Source organism: Sorex fumeus, unplaced genomic scaffold, assembly GCF_029834395.1.
Source record: "Sorex fumeus unplaced genomic scaffold, SorFum_2.1 ptg000128l, whole genome shotgun sequence".
NCBI lineage: Eukaryota > Metazoa > Chordata > Mammalia > Eulipotyphla > Soricidae > Sorex > Sorex fumeus.
The window spans coordinates 16,506,415-16,529,507 of NW_026606185.1; the positions used below are offsets into that span (position 1 = coordinate 16,506,415).

The window sequence follows — 23,093 nt, forward strand, 5'->3', positions numbered from 1 at the left end:
TGTCTATTGAGACTTCAAAGGAGATGGTCACAAAACCACTTTGAACAAGAAGTAAATTCCCTTTGCTAGCTATATAACTGTATCTCGGGTTGAAAGCCAGGTCAGGAATAAGAGTGAACATTTCAGTGGATGAGAGAGTTGGGGCTAATCAGTATACGTAGATTGAGACACCACCATTAAAGGGGAGCCTGTTTCTTACCTCCCATGACTTAGCTTACATATATCACATCTGAAGATATATATGAAACAGCGTTTGCATGGTTGCTGTGTGCCATGGCTCCTTTCTTATTTTCAGTAGCTATGTGCAATTTTTCATGTACCTAAGTGCTTTAAACAAACTTGTAGGCAGTTACATTTCCACTGAATGTGCAATGTGATCAGGTCTTTCATTTATTTATTTTTTCATTTTGCCTCTCTGCTCTCACTGACTATTACAGCAATCCCTCAATCAGAAGTGAAGGTTGAGGTTTAATGACTTTATGTATAATTTAGTTTTCTGAAATATGCCTTTCTACTTTCTGTTTTGCATAAGTTTAGGAAAGGATGGAAGTTTATCAGATCTACAAGGACATCAAAGGTTTATATACATTTCAGCTCTACCTTTTTATCCTACAACTTCTTTCATTAGAATTGTGGCCACTAAAGCTAAATTAGTTGTTATAAAATATTAGAAAAGTTCAGTTTAGGAGATCACAGATGTTTTTGCTTTAACACTGCTACCTATGTATAAATTTTTAGGAAACTTTGGCTGCTGTACATATATTATCTATTTATATAAAAATACTGGGTATTTTTAATTCATTCTACTTTGTAGAAAATAATGAATTAATTTTTATAGTTTCTCAGATTTGTATCAGGAATGTTCTGAGAAGCAGATAGAGGGGATTTTCTGGAACTTTAAAAAATCAGTGTAGCTCAGATAGAGAGGGGAGCACCAAATAAAGGGTGTTGGGAGGATCTTCCCAGGATGGGAGAAGCATGCTGAAAGTAGACTATAGGCCAAACATGATTGCCACTCAATGCCTCTCTTGCAAACCACAGAACCCAAAAGGAGAGAGAGAGAACAAAAGGGAATGCCCTGCCACAGAGGCAGGGTGGGATGGGGGGAGGGGGGTGGGAGGGATACTGGGACCCGTGGTGGTGGAAAATGGGCATTGGTGGAGGGATGGGTACTTGATCATTGTATAACTGAAACCCAAGCACAAAAACTTTTAAGTCTATAACTGTACCTCATGGTGTTTCACTAGGTAAGGTAAAGGTAAAGGCCCTCCCGTTGATCGTCGATTTGCTCGAGCGGGCCCAGTAACGTCTCCATTGGAGACTTTGTTGTTACTGTGTCTGGCATATCGAATACTCTCGGTAGCTTGCCGGGCTCTCCGAGAGGGGCGGAGGAATCGAACTCTGGTCGGGCATGTTGGCCGCTTGTAAGGCAGACGCCCTACCCGCTGTGCTATCGCTCCAGCCCAGTGTTTCACTAATAAAAAATAAATAAATAAAAAAAATTAAAAAAAATTAAAAATCAGTGTAGGGGCCAGAATTATAGTATAAGGTCCTTAACTTGCAAACAGTCAACTTAAGTTTAATTCCTGGCATATCATATAGTCTGCCAGAGTGCAGAGCTATTAATAAATCCTGAGCCCCTCAAGGTGTAGTCAAAACAAAACAGAACAAAACAAAACAGTGTGACTTTCTACAATACTGAAATGAGTATGTTTTTAAAAAAAGGATTGTATATTTTAAAAAAAGGCCTTGTGTAGATACATTAATGTGTGTCCAGAGTATTCCCCCTCCCCCCCATCCTACTTTTCATCCTGTTCACAAGAGTTTACAGCAGGCACAAAAATGAACGCACAAACAAACAAACAAAAACTGGGTTTTTCATTTAAGATATTCCTTTTTTTTTAAATCAAGCAAATTTCCTCTCAGGGAGTATATTCATGGTACTATTTGATTTCCATCCTAAAATACTGATTGTTTCCATAGGATTTCTGTCTTCATAATAAAAGATGAAGCCTAGAACTGGATCACTTGTCCATCTCTCTTTTTATCTCCTCCCAGCTCAAAATGCTTGCATCTCTTAATGGTCAGCATTCTCTTAGATCTGCAGCTGGGCTTGACACAATTAGGTCTCAACACAATCTTCAAAAATATGGAATTCTTTATGAATTTGCATGTCATCCTTGTGCCAGACCCATGCTAATCTTCTCTGTATCATTCCAATTTTAGGATATGTGCTGTAAAAGGAAGCACAACTTAAGGCACTCTTAACTGAAGTTATTAAAAGCACCTCCCAGATAGATGTCTATGATAATCAATGCAGAACCTATACAGTTAAAGTCACAAGGACTTTGTGTGTTGGTTTTAAAATATGTTAACTTTTAAAATCGTTACTGGGCCCGCTCGAGCAAATCGACGATCAACGGGAGGGCCTTTACTTACTTTTAAAATATCTCAATTATTTTAAATGGTGTCTTTAGAGCAATGGATTTCAACCACAGGTCTGCAGATGAAACCTAATTGTTTGAATAATTGGGGAATTGACTTTTTAAGGTATATTTTCTTCTACCTTACAAACATTGAAAAATATTTTCAATGTCTTTACCACAGTTCCTTTACTTGAGCACCTATTGCATTTATAGATAAAAGAGTTTCAATGTTTCAGGTACTTTTTAATCCTTGGAGGCCAGGTCCAAAGACAAATAGGGCTGTAGAGATAGTATGGGATTAAGGCTTTTGCTGTGCATGCTGCTAACCCTGGTTCAATCCTTGGTACAACATAGTACCTTGAGTTCTGTCAAGAGTGACCTCAAGAACTACTGGGTATGGCCTAAATATTTCCTCCAACACTGCCCAAAGTAAAAAGGGACAAAAATATATTGTATTGTCTTTCCCTTCATTCTAAGTATCTTTTTAATATTAAGAGAGCAAATCTACACTTAAGTCCAACTCTTAATACTTCCAAATTAAGTGAAAACCGTTAATAAAACACAGAAGTCAAGATCAGTTTATGAGATTTAGAGTCCTTTATGAACACTATATGCAGTCAATACACTTAATCTACAACATTTGTATCATTTATTTATATTTGGGAAATAAGTGACCTGCCATCCAATTTAAGAAAAAGGTTGTAAAGCTTTTTTAGGCTTCTAATATACATTGAATCCTAGTTTCCTACCAGCTTCCTTGTTTCCTACCATCTTCTCTACTCTATTTCTTCAGGTTTTACTGGTCAAAAGTATGGGGAAAAGTGTTGAGAGACATTCTTCTTCCTTGTGTACTGGAATATGGAATGGATCCTAAAATCAGCTGTCTTGGGCTCATATACCAATATGAGCTTATTGCAGGGGAGATACTGAACTTTTTAATCCTCAACATCTATGTTTATAATATAGACATATATTTCCTATATTATATATTACTATTATGTTATAGATTATATATAAGCAATTGCACATACATCTGATTTTCCCATGCTTTAGTGAGAGGAGGGTTTTGTCAGCATTAAATGAGATAATGCATGGCATTTTGAGCTAAATGTCTGACCCAGGGCTGATGCCAATCAATGTAAGTTGCTCTATGATAAAAATGTTTATTGTTTTTAATCACCACCGTGAAGCTTCTCACCATCAGGTTCTAATAATCTGCCAAGTTACAAAATTATGATTGTTTGTTAAAATTTTAAGATCCCTGTGTGTTGACATATTGATGGCATTTCTGTAGGCTAACTGTCATACTTGTTCAGTGTGAACTATAGTGCTGGATACAGTAAGATCACAGCACAGAACAGAAGGCCTTGGATATGTTCACAGTTCAGTTGTAGCACTTGATGAATGACAACAAGTTGTATAGAAATTGAAGCAACATTAGACAGCATTATGGACTCCCCTGTGCTGTAAGATTTAGAGAATGATAGGAGTGGAATATGGAAACACTAGTGGAGATAAATTGACACTGTTGGTGGGACTGGTGTTAAAATATTACATGCTAGAACTCAACTATCAATAACTTTGTAAATCACAACTCTTTAATGAAATTTTAAAAAGATTTAGAGAATGATAGATTAGTGAGGGTTTGATGGGTATGCTGGGAGATAGCTTCTGATACAGAACTCAGGTTGATCCTTATAGAATCAACTAAAAGGACCTGGAAATGTAGAGCAGGAATGTGTTCCCAGCAGAGGCAAGATATGGTCTGAAACAAAGACAGAAGTATCACAATGAAGGAAAAAGGAGGAGATGATACAGTCTGAAAAACTTTAATCACATAGTAAGGAAACGAGACATAGACAACAATTAGCAGTGGAGGGGAGGAGGTACATTGCTCATTATTTCTAAGTACAGAGGAATGAATTATATTTCAGTGCAACTCATGAAAGTGAAGCCTGGTGATGGCACTGATTTCACCATTGTTGTCTCTGGCTATTATCTAAGAATGGAGGGAGCCAGTTCCAGAACACAGCACTAAAATCTATTTATAGATTGAAGTACATTAATAAGTACTTAAATAACCTCATCCTCACAGTAGTTGTATGAAGATGCCTTAATAACCTTTCATAAGTGAGGAATTGGAAATACTGATTGGCACTCTGGAAGGGGACATGCGAATAATGAACCATTGCAGAAGGTCTTTGTATCAGGCACACATTTTATTTTTAAATAAAGGCTATTTTATTTTTAAAATGTACTAAGAAACATTAGGTACATTTAGTTACATCAAAGCAAAGCTGACTGAGAGAGTTGTTTAAGTACTGAGTAGAGATAACTAAGTCTTCCTTTCAAATGTCTTGAGATTTTAAGACTTTCTATCTTCATTCAAGCTTCACCTAAAAACATTTTTATTTCTTTACTACCTTCATTTATATTTGCTTTCTGGAAAATGTTTGAACACAAGAAAATACCTTGGAACCATTGAATCATTCATTACTTTTTTATTATTAGTTTCCTCATAAATCAAAGGTATATACTGAAAAGAGACTGCTTAGATTTTTATTGATAACTTAACCATAATTAAAAAACTTAGTACTAATGATTCATACAGTTACTTTTGGATTTCATCTACTAACTGCAAAAAACCCCACATTCTTTAAAAAAAAACTATGGGGTGAAGGATGGTCACTTATGTCCCCCAAAAGACTCTCAGTAGTAATTCTTCACCATAGTATGCTGGATGATGTCAGATATTAATCAAAATCCCAATAAATTATTTCTTATTTCATTATATGTGTAGTCTCTTATCAATACTGTAGAAGTGTTTCCTAGTACAGTGAACTTGAAATCTTACCCAGCCTAGCTATAAGTTACTTAACTTTGCTTAACAAGGTATTCTGACACTGCAAGTGGTGCTGAAAATCTTTCCCTAGGTTCTGAATGTCTAACTGTACTTCTAAGAGGTCTTGAAAAGTGTTTAGGTCTAATTATTTAACAAATACCTAAAGAAATGTCACTATCTTCCAAGAGTAACACAACGGCACAGCTCAAACTCTGATGAAATGGTATTGACATAATTACCAGTTTGAGCCACTACTCAAAGTACTTTGGAGGAAAAAAATACTGGAAAAACACCTGAAAAGCAATGATCAAGTATCATTTATTTACTTTATGGAAACACTGCTGTCAAACATCGGCATGAGAATTTTTTTTTAACTGATCTAACCAATATAGTAATTATGACTAAAATTCAAAGATATAAATTAAAAAAGTTTATTTAGTGACAAATAGATCAAATTCTATGTTCTACAACCTACCCTAGGAGCTTTAAAGTGGTAAGAGGTCAATAATATTAATGAGATTTGTGACATGCTATAAACAAAATGTTGTACAGGGAGATTGCACAGCAAGATCTTAAAGCTTAAAGCACTTACAACTCCACAGATTTATTCCCACCCACAAAGCATTGAGGGACAGTGCCAGCTCCAACCACCAGTGCCACTTCAGGCTTTGGTAACAGCGGATTGGAGCACCCTGGGACGGGGCAGCTGAGACTTCCCTGCAAAAGTACACACCTAAAAGAACTGCCAGCCGAGGGCTAGAACTAACATGAAGAGGAATTTCTAAAGGGTGGAGGAAAACGGGCATCATACGTGGGCTTTTTCAGCAGAATATGTTTATATCAGCTCTAAATTGCCGACCTAGCTTTGTTTTCTTCCCCTTTTCGGTTGTCAGACTGAGAATTCAAGATGCATTGTTTCTCAGTATAGATAACCTTGAATTGCAATTACAAATTCTGAAAGATCACAAAGAGCAATGTTCCTGGTAATTTCTCCTAATAAATGACAACTGAGAGGACGTTTCCACAGAGTTCTATTTTTAAAATTATAAATTTTAGGGGCCAGAGAGATAGTACAGAGGGTAGGGTACTTGCCTTCATGCAGCAGACTTGGGTTCAACCCCAGCACCCCAGAGTTCCCTGAGCCCACCAGCAGTGATCCCTGAGCACAGAGCCAGGAGTAAGCCCTGTGCACAGCCGGGTGTGGCCTCTAAACAAAACACAACAAACCACAGCTTTTAGGGGTCAGTGTTCATGCCTTGCATGCATAGAGTCTGAGTTTGATTCCTGACATTGTTTGCACCTACTCCACTCCAGCACCTCTAAAGTGGCCCTGTGGGCCACAGCACCACTGATACCCTCCAGAACACTTCTCTGGAGACTTCTTCACTGTACCCCCCAAAATTTATAGTTCTTAGACAAACTTCAAAGGCTGAGAAGGAAAGTGACAGCATAGATAGAAAGGTGAACCAGGAGCTCAGAAATGGGTAAAATAAGGCATAATCGAGCAGAGGGAGTCCAATAGCAATCATGCTTTTTAAAAACCACTATGATTTATAGAGGAAAACCAAGGGTCACACAAACCAAGTTTAGAAAGCACCACAAAATAAAAAGAGCTCTCAAAGCATGCTCCCCATTTTACTCCTATGTCCTAGTGGAAAGGTCAGGACAAACTAAAGAGCAGAGATGGGTGAGGTCTGAGTCAGCTGAGGATCTAGAAACGAGCTCAGAAGCAAACATCTAAGGCAATAGAGGTCAGGGGCTGGGTGTGACCAATGTCATCAAAGTACAGGGGAGCAAGGACCAAGTTCCACGGGAAGCCTGGCCACCACTATTAAAAGACTGCAATCCTGCAACCACTGGAACTCTGTGACCACTAGTTTGTAGGAAAGCTAGGCAGTCTTTTGCAAGTTCCTAATTATTCCTGTAGGAGAAAACAAAGAAGGCTGCTTTAAAAGATACAACCAAAATGTTTTATCTGTATGATTTTTAGTTCTTAGCTTCGAGAGGTCTCAGTGTACCTGCTAAAGGCATAAATGTGCAAATTAAGTAGATACTACCTGTACATGCTATAAATCCCAGGGAAATCATTGTTCTGAGTGAATGTCCTTATCACAAGACATTTGGAGGGGGGAGAAAGGTATCTAAGGTATCTATGCTGAGGACGTTAAGCTAATTAATACTAGATTTTTTTAGTCTTAAACACATGCATCCTAACATTTTATTTTATTTTTTATTATTTTTTTAAATGTAGGAGTACTGCTATTTATTCAGCCACTGATTAGCTGATTGAATTGGGCATGAACTCCAGATTACTTTTTTTTTTTTTGCATTTTTTTATGATTTATTGGATCACCATGAGAGCAGTTACAAAGCTTTTGGGTTTAAGTCTCTGTCATATAATGAAACACCCGTACCTTCACCAGTGCCCATTCTCCACCACCAAAAGCCCCCGTATACTCCCATCCCACACCCTCCCCCTATCTGTGGGGCAGATGATTTCCACATTACTCTCTCTCTACTTTGATTACATTCAATATTTTGACACCAGACCCACGATATTATTTGGGATTTTACCCCAAAACTCAGATCTGCTGAAAAGGCAACAGTAGACAATTTGTTTTCTATTGCTGGTTATGATGTTGCATGGCTGCAGTAGTGGCTGCACAATTTTGAAATTCCGAGATTTTAACAATTAAATTTGGAGGGATTTCTGCCATAACCTGCTGGGTTTCGAGATTTGTTCCTGAGTCTCTTGGATCATGGCCATTAAAAAGCTTGATCAGAGTCAGAAAGGCCGTTAGTGGGTGGCGACTCAGAGTCTCATTGGGACGGGGAGGAAAGGGCCAGCTCCACCCCAATTGAGGCCCCGCGTGTCCCATCACTGAGGGCCCAAACCTGACTGTCCAATGGCCTCTGAAGGATGGTGGCCACCGAACCGCCTAGGGGAAGCAGGCGGAGGGACAGCACCCTTTCCCCCCTGGGGTGGCCAGGCGACAGTAACTTACTGCAGGGTCTGGACGCATTTCTGCCCAAAGCTGCTGGGTTTCAAGATTTGTTTCTGAGTCTCTAGGACCATGGCCATTAAGCAGCTTGATCAGGAACCAGAGAGGCCGTTTGTGGACGGCGACCCGGGGTCTCGTTGGGATGGGGAGGAAAGGGCATCCTAACATTTTAATGTCTAAAGAAAACAGAGCACATAGTTTGCAAACTAGTAGTGGATGGGGAGGAAAGGGCATCCTAACATTTTAATGTCTAAAGAAAACAGAGCATATAGTTTGCAAACTAGTAGTGGGAAAAGTAGAAAGAGACTGAGACACAATTAATTAAAAATAGGTGAGTAAATGTGGAGGTTGAAGAAGAAGAAAAAAAATGGAAGAAGCATAAACATAATATAAGTTGACAGAAGTTAAATAATTATCAGCAAAAGGCAACAAACAAGATACAAAATGGTACATTAGTGAAATTTAAAGATAAAATCTATAAGATTCAACTGAAATAATAAATCCAGCTATGTATTGTTAAAGAGACAAGTTTAAAATGAGATTAGAAATATATCCCCCAGGAAAATACCAATTGGAAAGAAAATGGCTCTACTATATTGAAATTAAACAACTGGTAAAGTAAAATATTACTAAAGACAATGGTATCGTTTCCTAATGATGAAACATTGATTTCAACATGGAAGAGACATAGAATTGAAAGCTGTTTCGTACTAATAGCTTAGCTTCAAAATATATGACCCCTTTTAGCATACTTCTTTAAGTAATGGATAGATGGAATTGCCCCTCCCCCCAAAAAACTAATAAATACACAGAAAAATTGAGCAACAAAAATTTTAACAAATTCAACCTAAAGCATATATAGCACACCACATACAACACTGTTTAGTACAATATAGTCTGCGTACCTGCAATAAAAATGTAACTTTAATATATGCTCTTGCTATATAGCAAAAAATTATGACTAAGTAGTTGTATAAGATTTCATAAAAATCACTTTGAAGTACTTTTTGAAAAAATGTAAAAGATAGAAATGTGTGGAGTCATAAGACATAATTTGATTTGTAAATTTAATATTGATAAGAGGTCAAATTTTTAAAGCTTTATAAATTAATTCTATGCAATTACACACAAAAATAAAAGTTTTTCATAAAATTGACTGTAGAAAAATGTAAATTTCCACAGACAAGAGTATCCTACAATTCTGAATGCACAAAGCTGAAAGACTGATGACACATTTCTGAAAAACGGAAGATCAGGAAAGAGTTCACACACATCCAAGGGAACATTACTGATGAATGGAGCCTATGAATGGAGAGATAAGACAAGGAATAAGGCGCTGGCCTTGAATACAGCTGACCCCTGTTCAATCCCTAGGAACTGCATATGATCCACTGAGCACTGCCAGGAGTTATTCCTGAGCACAGAGCTAGGAGTAAAACCTCAGCACCTCCAATTGTGTCCCCAAAACAAAAGTAAACAAAAAATGACATTCACTGTTTAGTCAAAAAAAAAAAAGAGGCAAGGGATTTGAACAATTCACCAATGCAACATTTAATTTGGCCCAAATCATGTAAAGGCATGTCTTATTTCAAATAAAATCATTATGGGGCCTTTTTCTTTAAATCTATGAAAATGATAAAGAAGAACTACTTATAAATGTGTATACAGTACCTTTAACTTTTAAAAAATTGAACCTCTGTGAGATAGTTACTGTCTATGATTAGGTTTCAGTCATAAAATGTTTCAACATTGATCCTTCCATCCCTCCACCAGTGTATGTTTCTCAGCATCAATATCCCCAGTTTCTCTCTCACCACCCAACCCCCCACCATAGCCTGCTTCTATGACAAGCACTTCTCTCTCTGTCTCTCTCACTCTCACAATTTTCTTTTGGGCATTACGGTTTGCAATACAGGTACTGACAGGTTATCATGTTTGTTCCTTTATCTACTTTGAGCATGCAGTTCTTTTCCAGAGTGATCACTGTCATAGTGGTCCTTTCTCTATCCAAAAATTTTTCTCCCCCCACCACTTAAGGCAAGCTTCTAACCATGGACCAATCTTCCTGACCCTTGTTTTACCATCCTTGGATATTAGTCTCATACTATTCTTTTTATATATATATCCCACAAATGAATGCAATCATTCTATATTTGTCCCTCTCCTTCCAACTCATTTTACTTAACATGATGCTCTCCATGTCTATCCACTAAAAGCAGATTTCATGATTTCATTTTTCCTGGTGGCTGCATTTTATTCCATTGTGTATATGTACCATAGTTCCTTTATCCAGTTGTCTGTTCTCTGGCACTAAGCTTGTTTCCAGATTCTGGCTATGGTGAATAGTGCTTCAATGAACAAAGGATGCAGATGGTGTTTCTGGTGTGTCTTTTTGGACCCGTAGGGTATATTCCTAGAAATGGTATTGATGGGTGGAATGGAAGCTCAATTTCTAGATTTTTTTTAGGAATGTCCATATTGTTTTTCAAAAAGGCTGGACTATTTGGCATGCCCTCCAACAATGAATGAGAGTCACTTTCTACCCACATCTTTGCCAGCACTGGTTGTTCTTGTTCTTTTTGATGTGTGCCGATCTCTGTGGTATGAGATATTTCACTGTTGTTTTGATTTGCATCTATCTGATGATTATCAATTCTGACCAATTTTTTATGTGCCTTTTGGCCATTTGTATTTCTTCTTTGAGGAAGTTTCTGTTCATTTCTTCTCCTTATTTTTTGATGGGTTGGTTTTTTTCCTTGTAGAGTTCAATCAGTGCCTTGTATATTTTTGATAATTATCCCTTATCAATTGAGTATTGGGTAAATAATTTTTCCTATTTCACGGGCTGTCTTTGTATTTTGGTCACCATTTCTTTTGACCATCTTATTTTAATGCAGTTTCATTTGTTTATCTTTCACTTGCTTGGTCAGTGGTGTTTCATCTTTGAAGGTATCTTTAGCTTCAATGTCATGGAGGTTCTGCCTACGTTTTCTTTCATGTACCTTATGGATTCAGTTCTGATACTAAGGTCTTTAATCCATTTTTATGTGATTTCTGTGCCTGGCATTAGATAGAGTTCTGACTTCGTTTTTTGCATGCAGCTGTCCAGTTTTCTCAGCAACACTTGTTAAAGAGGCTTTCCTTGCTCCACTTCATATTTCTTGCTCCATTATCAAATATTAAGTAATCACCAACTATTAAGTAATCCTGGTGTCTTCACCACCAGGATCATCATTCTACAAGGAAGTGATCATTGACATAAAGAGAGGAGTTTGGTAGGGTGTTACATTTTCACCCAAACTCTTCAGTGCCACCCTCGAGAACGTCATGTGATGACTGGAATGGGAAGAAATGGGAGTGAAAATAGATGGTCCTCAACTACACTACCTCTGCTTCACTGATGACATCGTTCTAATAACACTAAACATTAGCCAAGCAGCACAAATGCTGGCTGACTTTGACCGTGAGTGTGGAAAGGTTGGACTACAGCTGAATCTCACGAAGACAATGTTCTGAGAAACGAACTTGTTCCTGATGTTCCATTTGCTTAAATGGAATGAATATCTCCGAATGCAACAGTTATATGTACCTAGGTCGAGAAGGCAACATGACGAATGATCTGGCACCTGAGTTTCGCAGGAGGAAGAGAGAGGCTTGGAACGCCTTCAAGAGCTTTGAAGAAATAGCTAAGAGGACCAAGAACCTCCGGCTCCAGGCACATCTCTTCTACTCCACTGTTCTTCCTGCATTAACATATGCCTCAGAGACCTGGGCCCTACGAAAACAAGATGAGAACGCTATCTAGGTCTCCCAAAGAGGAATCGAAAGAGCTATGCTTGGAGTATCATGCTTCACTCAAATGCAAGAAAGAATCCAGAGTTCTGACCTCCATCGACGATCGAGAATCAGGAGCGCTGTCTCATTTGCCAAGGCATGGAAAATCAGATGGGCTAGACATGTAATGCGATTTGGAGATGACTGCTGGACTAGAGCCATTACTGACTGGATTCCATGGGACATCAAAAGATTGCGTAGCCGCCCACCTACGAGATGGTCAAACTTCTTCGTCAAGACCCTGACATTTGAGGCTCTTCGTGTTCCTAGAGCAAGCAGATGCCATTGGACTACACTGGTATGCAACAGAGACGAATGGAGACATTACTGGTGCCTGCTTGAGCAAATCGATGAGATGTCAAGTGATCAAGTGATTAAGTTGGAGAATAAGATATAAAACTATATAGAAATTCTAAGGCATTAAAATATTGGGAAGTAAACAATGAAAACTGAATGTGGCTTGTAATACTTTATTTATATTTTTCTGAAAGTTTCCAAATTTATTGTAAAAATTATGTCACATTAGGTAAGGTAAAGGTAAAGGCCCTCCCGTTGATCGTTGATTTGCTTGAGCGGGCCCAGTAACGTCTCCATTGGAGACTTTGTTGTTACTGTGTCTGGCATATCGAATACTCTCGGTAGCTTGCCGGGCTCTCCGAGAGGGGCGGAGGAATCGAACTCGGGTCGGCCATGTTGGCCGCTTGTAAGGCGAATGCCCTACCGCTGTGCTATTGCTCCAGCCCATGTCACATTAAATGATAAAAAAGAGCATTATAACTCAGAAAAGTTTTAACTTGTGTGTGTGTTCTTGATACTAATTTTATTACTCTCATGTTATTTCTCTCTTAGTCTTTACAAAGTACTGAATATATTAGAGCATTTTGCTCAGTGACTCCCTATGACTAAGCAATTAATTCCATATTCAAATATAGCAAAAATTTTTTTCTGGTCTAAGTATAATGTAATGGTGTTCAAATTTTTAACATTACAAATAATGAATTCAAGATTCATAATAACAATACTTTATTATTAATGCCCTTCACTTTATTACTAATATTTTGGTTAATGTATACAACCATGCCTATTATATAAACATAAAAGTAATCATTCTCTTTAGACATAAGATTTATGTTAATTGGACTTATAGTATATTCTCTTCATGTTTCAAAAAGAAAGCTTAAACTACACTTAGTAATCAGCCAAGTAAAATATTTTGGTCATGAAATTGGCAAGGAACTCAAATCAATAATTACCTAAGGCACATAAATACAATATATATGTAAACACATGCTATATGTTTATAATTAACACTGAATACATTGAAATCATTCAGTAGTTTGTAATTCTCCTGAAGTGAATAGAGAACCAAAGAAAAAAATTTTCATGAGTCCTTGGGACAAGAATAGAAGACAAAAGAAGTGAGGTTTTTAAAATTTATAAGTTACTAAATAAAATGGGTAAATTGTATCATGGACATAAACTACTTTTACTTCAGAGGATGCAATAGAAGTTGAAAAATGAAACTGAAAAGGAAAACTCAGCATTTTTTCTTTCTTTGCAGTGATATGACAGGTCAAATAGTTATGGGTTCTGATTCAGTATTATGTTGAATAATGTATTAATGTAAAAATAATGTGAGTTTATACAACATTAAATGTGAAATAAATTCAGTAATTCAAATTAAGTAACGTGAAATAAATTAAGCAAGTTATTTAATCCAGATGTTTCCTTATTATCATAATTTGAGGATAGAGATATAATATAACTATGATCATAGACACATTTTAAGCATAGTCAGGCTCCAAAAAAAAACACAGACTGTCATTCCCATATCCTCTCAAGTTAGAATTCCTTGTGCTTTGGAGATGGTTTGGGGAGTAGAATTGAGAGCTGCAAGAGACTGAAATGGAAGAAAACCAAAGGAAGACAGAGAAAGAAGATAGATATTAGATAATTTTACTAATTGTGGTATATAGAGAAATAAGACAAGGGAAGAGACAGCATCTAATGACAAAACTGAGATTAGCAAACAGGTGAGTGGGTGAGGATATGAAGAAGTGGATGAAAAGTAACTTCACAGACAATAAAGGCAATCTTGGGATCCTTGTAGTTTATTCAGTGTGGTTATTGTGTACAATAATAACATAAATGTTAACACTTTGTTTATAATAATATTATAGGTGAATAATATGATCATCTGTTGACAGGCTTTTTACATGAAAACATTGTTATAGCATAGTGTTCCTAAACAACAACACTCTGTGTTCATGTGTGTTAAAACACCTAATTTACTCATTTATGAACAGAGGCTGGAGAGATACTACAGGAATTAAGGCATCTGTTTTGTATGACTTAGTTTGATCTCTGAAATGACATATGACCAATAAGTCCCACCAGGAGTGACCTGAGAGTAAGAAGTTAACCCTGAGCGCAGATCAAAACCACAATGAGATACTATCTCACACCTCAGAGACTGGCCCACATTCAAAAGAACAAAAGCAACCAATGCTGGCGCGAATGTGGCAAGAAAGGGACACTCCTTCACTGTTGGTGGGAATGTCAACTGGTTCAGCCCTTCTGGAAAACAGTATGGACGATTCTCAAAAAATTAGAAATTGAGCTCCCATTTGACACAGCAATATCACTCCTGGGAATATATCCCAGAGAGGCAAAAATGTATAGTCGAAGTGACATCTGCACTTGTTTGTTCATTGCAGCACTCTTTACAATAGCCAGAAACTGGAAGAAACCTGAATGCCCAAGAACAGATGACTGGTTAAAGAAACTTTGGTACATCTACACAATGGAGTACTATGTAGCTCTTAGAAAAGATGAAGTCATGAAATTTACATACAAGTGGTACAACATGGAAAGTATCATGCTAAGTGAAATGAGTCAGAAAGAGAGGGATAGACATAGAAAGATTGCATTCATCTGGGGGACATAAAGTAACAAAATATGAGATTAATACCCAAGAATAGCTGAGATCAGCACCAGGAGGATTACTCCATAGCTTAGTGGCCAGTCGGGCATTCTAGAGGAAAGGGCAGCTCAGATAGAGAAGGGAACACCAAATAAAGGGTGTTTGGAGGATCCTCCCAGGAGGGGAGATGCATGTCGAAAGTGGACTATGGACTCAACATGTTTGCCACTCAATGCCTCTTTTGCAGACCACAACACCCAAAAGGAGAGAGAGAACACAGGGGATTGCCCTGCCACAGAGGCGGGGGGGATGGGGGGATGGGGGTGGGAGGATATTATCCATGGTGGTGGAAAATGGGCACTGGTGGAGGGATGGGTATCTGATCATTGTATAATCAAACCCAAGCACAAAAAATTGTAAATCTACAACTGTACCTCATGGTGTTTCACTAATAAAAAAAATTAAAAAAAAAAGAAAAAAATATGTGGTTAATTATTCCAAAGGCTACCTGGTTTGTGGTGAGTCATTAAATTATTCACTCTTAATCCCTATATATTGGCATTTTACAAGCATTTCTTATTGGCATTATTTTGCTGCTTCTCAACAGTATTTCACTCTACATGTATTTTAAAGGTCAAATAAAATTCTTAATGGACCTAAATAATATTTTAATCGCATTGTATGTGCATTAAATAACTATAACAGGTAAAATACAAACAAATTATTCTTTTCTTCAGCAGCATTTACTGAGTGAGAAGCTATTAGTCTAGGTTATTACTCAGCACCTGAGACTGCAAACATATTTTACCATTGTTATTATCACAATGTTCTGTAATTGGCTTATTCCAAATATATATTTCATGGTTTGAATTAAATGTACATATATTTTAAAAAAAAGAAGTTAACCCTGAGCATCACTGAATGTGGCCCCAAACTTTACCCTCCACAAAATACTGAACAATTTTAGATCTAGTAAGAGGCAGACGGAAAGCCCTGATTATCATGAAGGCCCTCTACAAAGCAGTGACTGCCAGACTGCAGTGCTCTCTTGGGTAACTGCTTACTTTTTCTCACTGAAAAACATCCCATTCATGGAATATGTCAACTAAACAGGGAGACTGGCATTACTCTTATCTATCAGACATTCAGTAGTAATACTGGTTTGTTTCAGGAAGATGAGCAATGTCATCAAGGGTTCAACAGCAGAAACAAGGTTTTAGGACCTAAGATTTAGGATGGAAAATCCGCTGTCCTGTCTACTACCCAGACCTCTTATGTGGAAAAAACCCAACTTCTCAACTGCTGGCTTTATGTAGCATTTATTCAAAATTAATAGGGATCATCTTGGCTGGAAATAAACAGTTAATAAGGCTGTCATGGCTAAGTGTATCATTGCATCGGAAAAAGATTCAACCTCTTCCAAGAGGATCTTTCTGAATACCTTGGACTTTCACATACAATTTTACACATACAATTTCACATACAAGTTTACACATTCATTTTTTCCTCTCCTCTGTCCTATCCTCTCTTCTCTCTCCCCTCTTCATGGTTAGCTGACAGAAGATATTGGGTAGGCAGTATACAGAATCTATGGCTCTGAGAATTGTTGCTTGATTTTGGTTTATAACTGGCCCAAGTGGGTTTCAGATGAGCCAGGCTGGCTGATATCTACAGAATGATTTTCTTGTATTTCTCAGATAGTAGAAAACTAGGGCAGGGGAGGAGCAGTGAGCTCAGTGACCTCGCTTTCAAAGCCAGGACACTGAGCGAGGTTAATGACCAGCATCTGCTGCAGCTGAGATGTTGAAAAGCACCAGAACTGGTGCTGACGATAGGGATCCCCGGGGCTAGAAGGGTTCTCTGCCAAAGAAAGGAAGACTGTTCAAAGCAAAAAGCCCTCAGAAATAACACTCATTCCATGAAATCTCAAGTCAAATCAATAAAACATAGGAGTTATTCTCACAGATCTGTATTTCCATAAGAAAGTGATGTAGTATAGTGGAAAGCTCTCAGACCCGAGAGTCAAAAAATGATGGGATAAATCTTATAGCTCCATAATGGGATAGCCTGGGGCAAGCTACTTTAACTTTGAATCATGTCCTCATTTGTAACATGTGTATGAAAATAAGTGAATGGTATATGGTTAGAGCTATCTCTCTGTGGCTCTGTGTATATGTGTCAGTGTGACATATTTGGTATGAGGCAAAAGCAGGGACCTTCAACATCATCAAATTTTAAGAGCAAATTAAGAGATTCTGAAAATTCTGCTCCTCAGATCCTTCATTCCTACTGAAATGTCCATGATAACACAGATACCCATTTTTGTGTTAGAAACACGTCACAACAATGTGTGCTGATAGTTTCTCCCTTAAAAATCATGTTATGAGATTGATGGAATTCTCACCTTAATAACTGCATGTTATTTATTAAAGGTAAACAAATAATTTGAGACAAAATCAAATAGAATATTCATTCCATAATGTAAACATATGGTTGCCATTCAATGAGAAAAACTAGCAGGAGGAGTATTTCCAATTTAAAATGACTGAACTAAGGTTCAAGTTGGTCAGTAAAATTTCTTTCTGGTTGGATGCCAGCAACTCATTTATTCCCAACTTGATGTTTTGTTATTACTCCAAATATGTATTTTTATACCTCTACCCATCCACCATTCATTTCTTTTCACTTTCTAGGGGTTGCATGTGTTTAAAAGCAAAAATCAATTTGGCAGATATAAAGAATCACACACTTATCAGTGTTTGCCAAATATTGCTGTCAATCGATTTATAACAGCACACCATATTATCAATTAATATACTGCACATTGTATTATCAGTTAAGAAAACATCAGTTAATACACTTCTGTTAAGAAAGACCCTTGGATAGTAAGATATTAGGGATAATGAACCATTTCCAGGGCTGGAGCGATAGCACAGCGGGTAGGGCGTTCGCCTTACACGCAGCCAACATGGCCGACCCGAGTTCGATTCCTCCGCCCCTCTCAAAGAGCCCGGCAAGCTACCGAGAGTGTCTTGCCCGCACGGCAGAGCCTGGCAAGCTCCCCGTGACGTATTCGATATGCCAGACACAGTAACAACAAAGTCTCCAGTGGAGACGTTACTGGGCCCGCTCGAGCAAATCGACGATCAACGGGAGGGCCTTTACCTTTACCTTACCTTCCAGGTAAAAAAATCTGTATGTGACTTTTAATTTCTGTTCAAACTATTAATGATTAACACACACTTTGTATATTTGTGATATGCTGAATTCTATAATGTAGTAAACTAGAAAAAAGAAAACTTAAAAGACGGTCATAATTGTCGTAGTCATTAAGTGTAAAAAAAACTATATTTACATACCTTTTGTTTTTTGGGCCACATTTGGTGGTGCTCAGGGCTTACTCCTGGTTCTCTGCTCAGAGATCATTCCTGGTGGTGCTAGGCACCATATGTAGTACAAGGAACTCAATCTGGGTTGGCCACATGCAAGGAAAGTGTTCTATCTACTGTACTATCTCTCCGGTCCTATGTACTTATTGAAAAGATCTGTACATATGTAATTCATATTTACACATGTAATTCAGACCTGTGCTGTTCAAGGGTTAACTGCATTTCCCGATATATCACCAATGTTGTCTACCATATTACTTGTTAATATGTTACATACGGTTTTCTTTTTTTCAATTGAATCACCATGACATACAGTTACAAAGCTTTTACATCTGAGTTTCAGTCATACAATGATCCAACACCCATCCCTCCACCAGTGTACATTTTCCATCGCCAATGTCCCCAGTATTCCCCTAACCCCATCCCAACCTCCCCCTGCATCTATAGCAGACAATTTTCCCCATACTCTCTCTCTCTACTTTTGGTTATTATGGTTTGCAATATAGATACTGAGAGGCCATCATGTTTGGTCCTTTACCTACTTTCAGTAATGTGTTATCTTTGAAAGAGTGATTAGAGTGTGAAGGAATGACTGTTTCTAGTTGGACAATCAGGGAAAGCTTTAGGAGGAGGTAACTTTTGGATTGTGTTAGAAGGACTGTGGTTAGGGAAGGAGTTTGCCAGTAGTCACCTGAGGCAGAAGGCGCAACATAAAACAGGCATGGAGTGTGAGAGATGACAGCAATTCAGGAAAGCAAGCCCAGAGGATGTAAGGCATAAAGGAACTGTGGTTAAAATTAAAGACGGAAATGAAGGCATGCACTCGCGGAAAGTGAAGTGTGTAAGCTAATGAGCTTATTGTTTTTGGAAAGAATATGTAGCACATTTTTAAGCATTGATCAACAGTGATAGCACATGTTTCACAAGGAGAACCAGTTATGGTGAAGAAAGGATAAATCTGAATAGGAGGAGATGGAATGCTGAGTGATTGGGTATGCAAGAGATCAGGCCAGGAGCAGGACTGGAAAATAGGGGAAGGAGTGGAAATAGTGGGGGGAAAGTAGTCAGGACTCGTGACCTGCAGATATAGAGGTAAGGGACAGGAAGGAGGCAATGACAACGTTGTAGAAGCAAGCTGAGCCAGGATGAAGTATAGTCAGACCAGCCAGACAGGAGATAAGCAAATGCCAGGGCACTGGTTATGTTCTATGACTAATCACACCTGATGCTAAAAGCTTGTTAAAAAGGAGGAAAACTGATTAATTTCTCCCAGGATAGAAAATTCTAGAACCATATTCAAAATGGAAGTCAGAAAGTTAAGTATAAGTAAATGCTTGAAACAAATTAGAAAGTGTCCATTGCCATAAACTACTATCAGAGAAGGATGAAGAGGAACAGGAAATAACAATTTTTAATCAAATTCTCTGAAGTTGGAGTTTGTACATGATATTATCAGGGGCAAAAAGAAATTGGATAAGAAATCAGCTAGCACCTCAAGATTGAAAGAAAGCATGACAAAATTGAGCATGCAACAATTGAAATAGACACTTTCATATTTGCAGTTTAGAAAATATAAATCAAGTCATCACCAACCCCCCAACTCTTTCTATTGCATTAAAATATGCAGTAATTGTTATCCACGTAGCATCCATAAACACATATTCTTGACTTGTCCAAAAGAAACCGAAGCAACCTCAAAATCTCATATGAAAGTTTTTTCTTTTTCTTTTTTCTTTCTTTTTTTCTTATGGACCTGGCTCGGAATAACCATAATAAAGAAAGAGGAAAAAATAGCAAAACTCACTTGGCTGCTTCAGCAATTGGAGGCGCAGCTGTTGTGATTCTTAATGCATTTACAAACCTTGCCAATACTCCTCCCCCCCAACATCCCATCCTCAGCTCTCAATGGTTCTGTTTTGTTTGTTTTGTATCCTGTGGGACAGAAAATAACCTGCACTGATTGTGGCAATTGATTGACTCAGCTGGTGCCTCGGAATATGAAATGGGAACTGGAAAGCTCATATGAAAAGCTGTGGGCTGGAGGTGAGCGGGAAGCAAGGCCTCCACCCTAGACTGTGGCACAAGTACACAACCAGCTGTGCCAGGTTCAAGTCCTCTCAGCTGAGGGACACAAAGTACTGTTATTCTGCTATTCTACCTACCCATGCCCCTTTGCAAAACCCACCAATGAGGCTTCCAGGTAGTGTTCTTTAAGACTAAAAGCACATATTATTATGCCTCAGCTAATTCATCTACCGGGGAAAGACAGGTACTGGGGCATTCTTCCCCGAGTACTCCTGCCAGTCTGTCTTGTCCGCAAAAAAAGAAAAAAAAAGAAGGAATTCGTAGTTAAAGGGCATCAAACGGAAAACACAAACACAGCCTTCTAGAAAGCACATGGTAGGGGTGGAGAGCATTTTGTTGTTGCTGTTGTTTTATTTTACTTTATTAGTAGTTTTGCAAGATTTGATATATTTGCAAGGAAGAGATGATTAGAAAGGTACTCACATATCACTTCTTTACATATGATGGATACTGGTTTACATCATGGAATGTATATGATGATGCAGATAGTATTAAACTGAAGACATACAGTGCATATATTCAATACACATAGTTACACGCATATACATATACACACATATGGATATATGCATAGATATGTATATACATATTAAATAAATGATATATACCCATGTAATACAATTTACATATATGCTTAATACAATTAAAGATATGTATACATATGTACATATACATATGTGTATGTATATATACATATTGTTGTTTTAAAGATTTTGATGTCATCCCTGAGGTGGGAGCCAGTAAATACAAAACAGATTTTGAAAGGTAAGGAAGGTGTCTTAATAATTCTTTCCTAACTTGCCAAAATTAAAGACCAAAGCAACAAATACAAGATGGTACTTGCATTTAACACAGCTAGATCTTTTGCTTAGAAAACAAGAGAAAGATAAGAGAGTAAAATATGCAACCCACATACTTTTTTAAAGACTTATAAGGAGACAGGTTTAAAGACAATCTAGATTCCTCAGAAAAAATGCATAGGTTGCATTTAAGCTTGGAGACTTAGGCAAAATGTCTTTAATTCCCCAGTTTATACAGAGCTCAAAAACAATGTTCAATTATAAAATGAATCACCAGTGTTTGTACCCTGAAGGGAAAAGTAACAGTGCATTTCCAAACATACTTAGATATACATGTGAACACATACTTTCCCCCACCCCCAGGAATAGGGTGCCAAGAATTACTAAGGTTTATAAATTTTAGCTCTAGTCATTGGAAAATAAATTTTTGCAACTCAGAGTGAAACTAATTGTTAGCTAATGAAAAATACATCACCTGTGAGTCACCTGTCCCGGTCAGCTCTCCCTAGTTGAGGTAGTTTGAAGTTGCTGGTTTCCTTCATTTTAACTTTACACCTAGAGTCTAACATACCTTTTTTCAGAATTACACAACTGTTTCCTGCTTAAGGTTACTGTCTTTTGACCTTTGTGAGTGGATCCCCAAGACATTTGGGTTAGTCTTGAGGAAAAAATTGAGGATAAAAGAAGCCTTTGGGTACCACAGAGGGGAAGAGAGTCACTCTCCAAACCTGCCAGCAGCTCCCTCTGGTGGTAACCTCCCATCTGAGGCAGCTGCACTGTAGCCCTGTCCTCCCATTGTTCATGGATTTGCTCAAGCGGGTCCAGTGATGTCTCCATTGTGAGACTTGTTGTTACTGTTTTTGGCATATTGAATATGCCAAGGGGAGCTTGCCAGGCTCTGCTGTGTGGGCAAAATACTCTTGGTAGCTTGCTGGGTTCTCCGAGAGCGGTGGAGGAATCGAACCCAAGTCGGCTGCGTACAAGGGGAATGCTCAGGCCCAAGGCAGCCGAATGCGTGAGAAATGATGGTGCGGCTGGGGCGACACTCACATCCAGCCTAGAATTAGCCTCTGGGTTCTGGGCCAATCACTAGAATCCTAATCTTTCCTTGATATTAGAGGTGATAAAGTCCCCAAGGCCCAGAGGGCAGAGGCCAAGTCCAACTCTGCTTCCCAGAATGGAGTTCTTGCTTTTCCCCATTTTTGGTAGAGCCCGGCTTCCCCCAGGGGCCGGAATGGCCTTGTCCCTGCTGGCTGGGGAGCAGCAGCAGTTCCTCTCTCTCAGCACTGTAAACAAACTTGCCCTTTTCACATGTTCTTTCTCCTGAGGCCCCATCTACTCTCCTGCTGATATGCCATTTTCTGTTCAATTCAGCATGTTTACTTTTTTATTGTGATTCATGTCTGAGTTTCCTTTGAATCAAATTACTGCATTTCCCTAGTGAGAGATGCCATATGACAATCTTGTGAGAACAAAATAAAATAGAAAATTTGCATTGTGTGTTGCTCTGCCCCACTCCCAACACACACACACACACACACACACACACACACACACACACACACACACACTTTCCTTTTGTTTGGGCATACACATTTAGCAATTGAGTGGGGATGAACCCTTTGGGTGTGCAGCCAAGGTTTAGACATTTCTGTCTTGGAAAAGATACAGATGAATTGGTTGAAACAGTGTCAGTAGAGAGAAAGTTGCTATTTTAAAACTATTTTAAAATCTAGATGACTGATTCTTCCTGATTGAAGAATCAGGAAGGCGTGGATTAGAGAAAACCAGA

The 23,093-nt window shown here is 38.2% G+C and overlaps 1 protein-coding gene and 1 non-coding gene across 8 annotated transcripts in view; both read right to left on the bottom strand.

The window, feature by feature from the left end:
• Positions 1-23,093, bottom strand: part of PTPRM (protein tyrosine phosphatase receptor type M) — an 890,665-nt gene that overhangs the window by 124,016 nt on the left and 743,556 nt on the right. The window lies entirely within an intron of this gene.
• LOC130045552 (U6 spliceosomal RNA) lies at positions 2,144-2,250 on the bottom strand. The gene has a single exon (XR_008795548.1). It is a non-coding gene; the product is annotated as a U6 spliceosomal RNA (small nuclear RNA).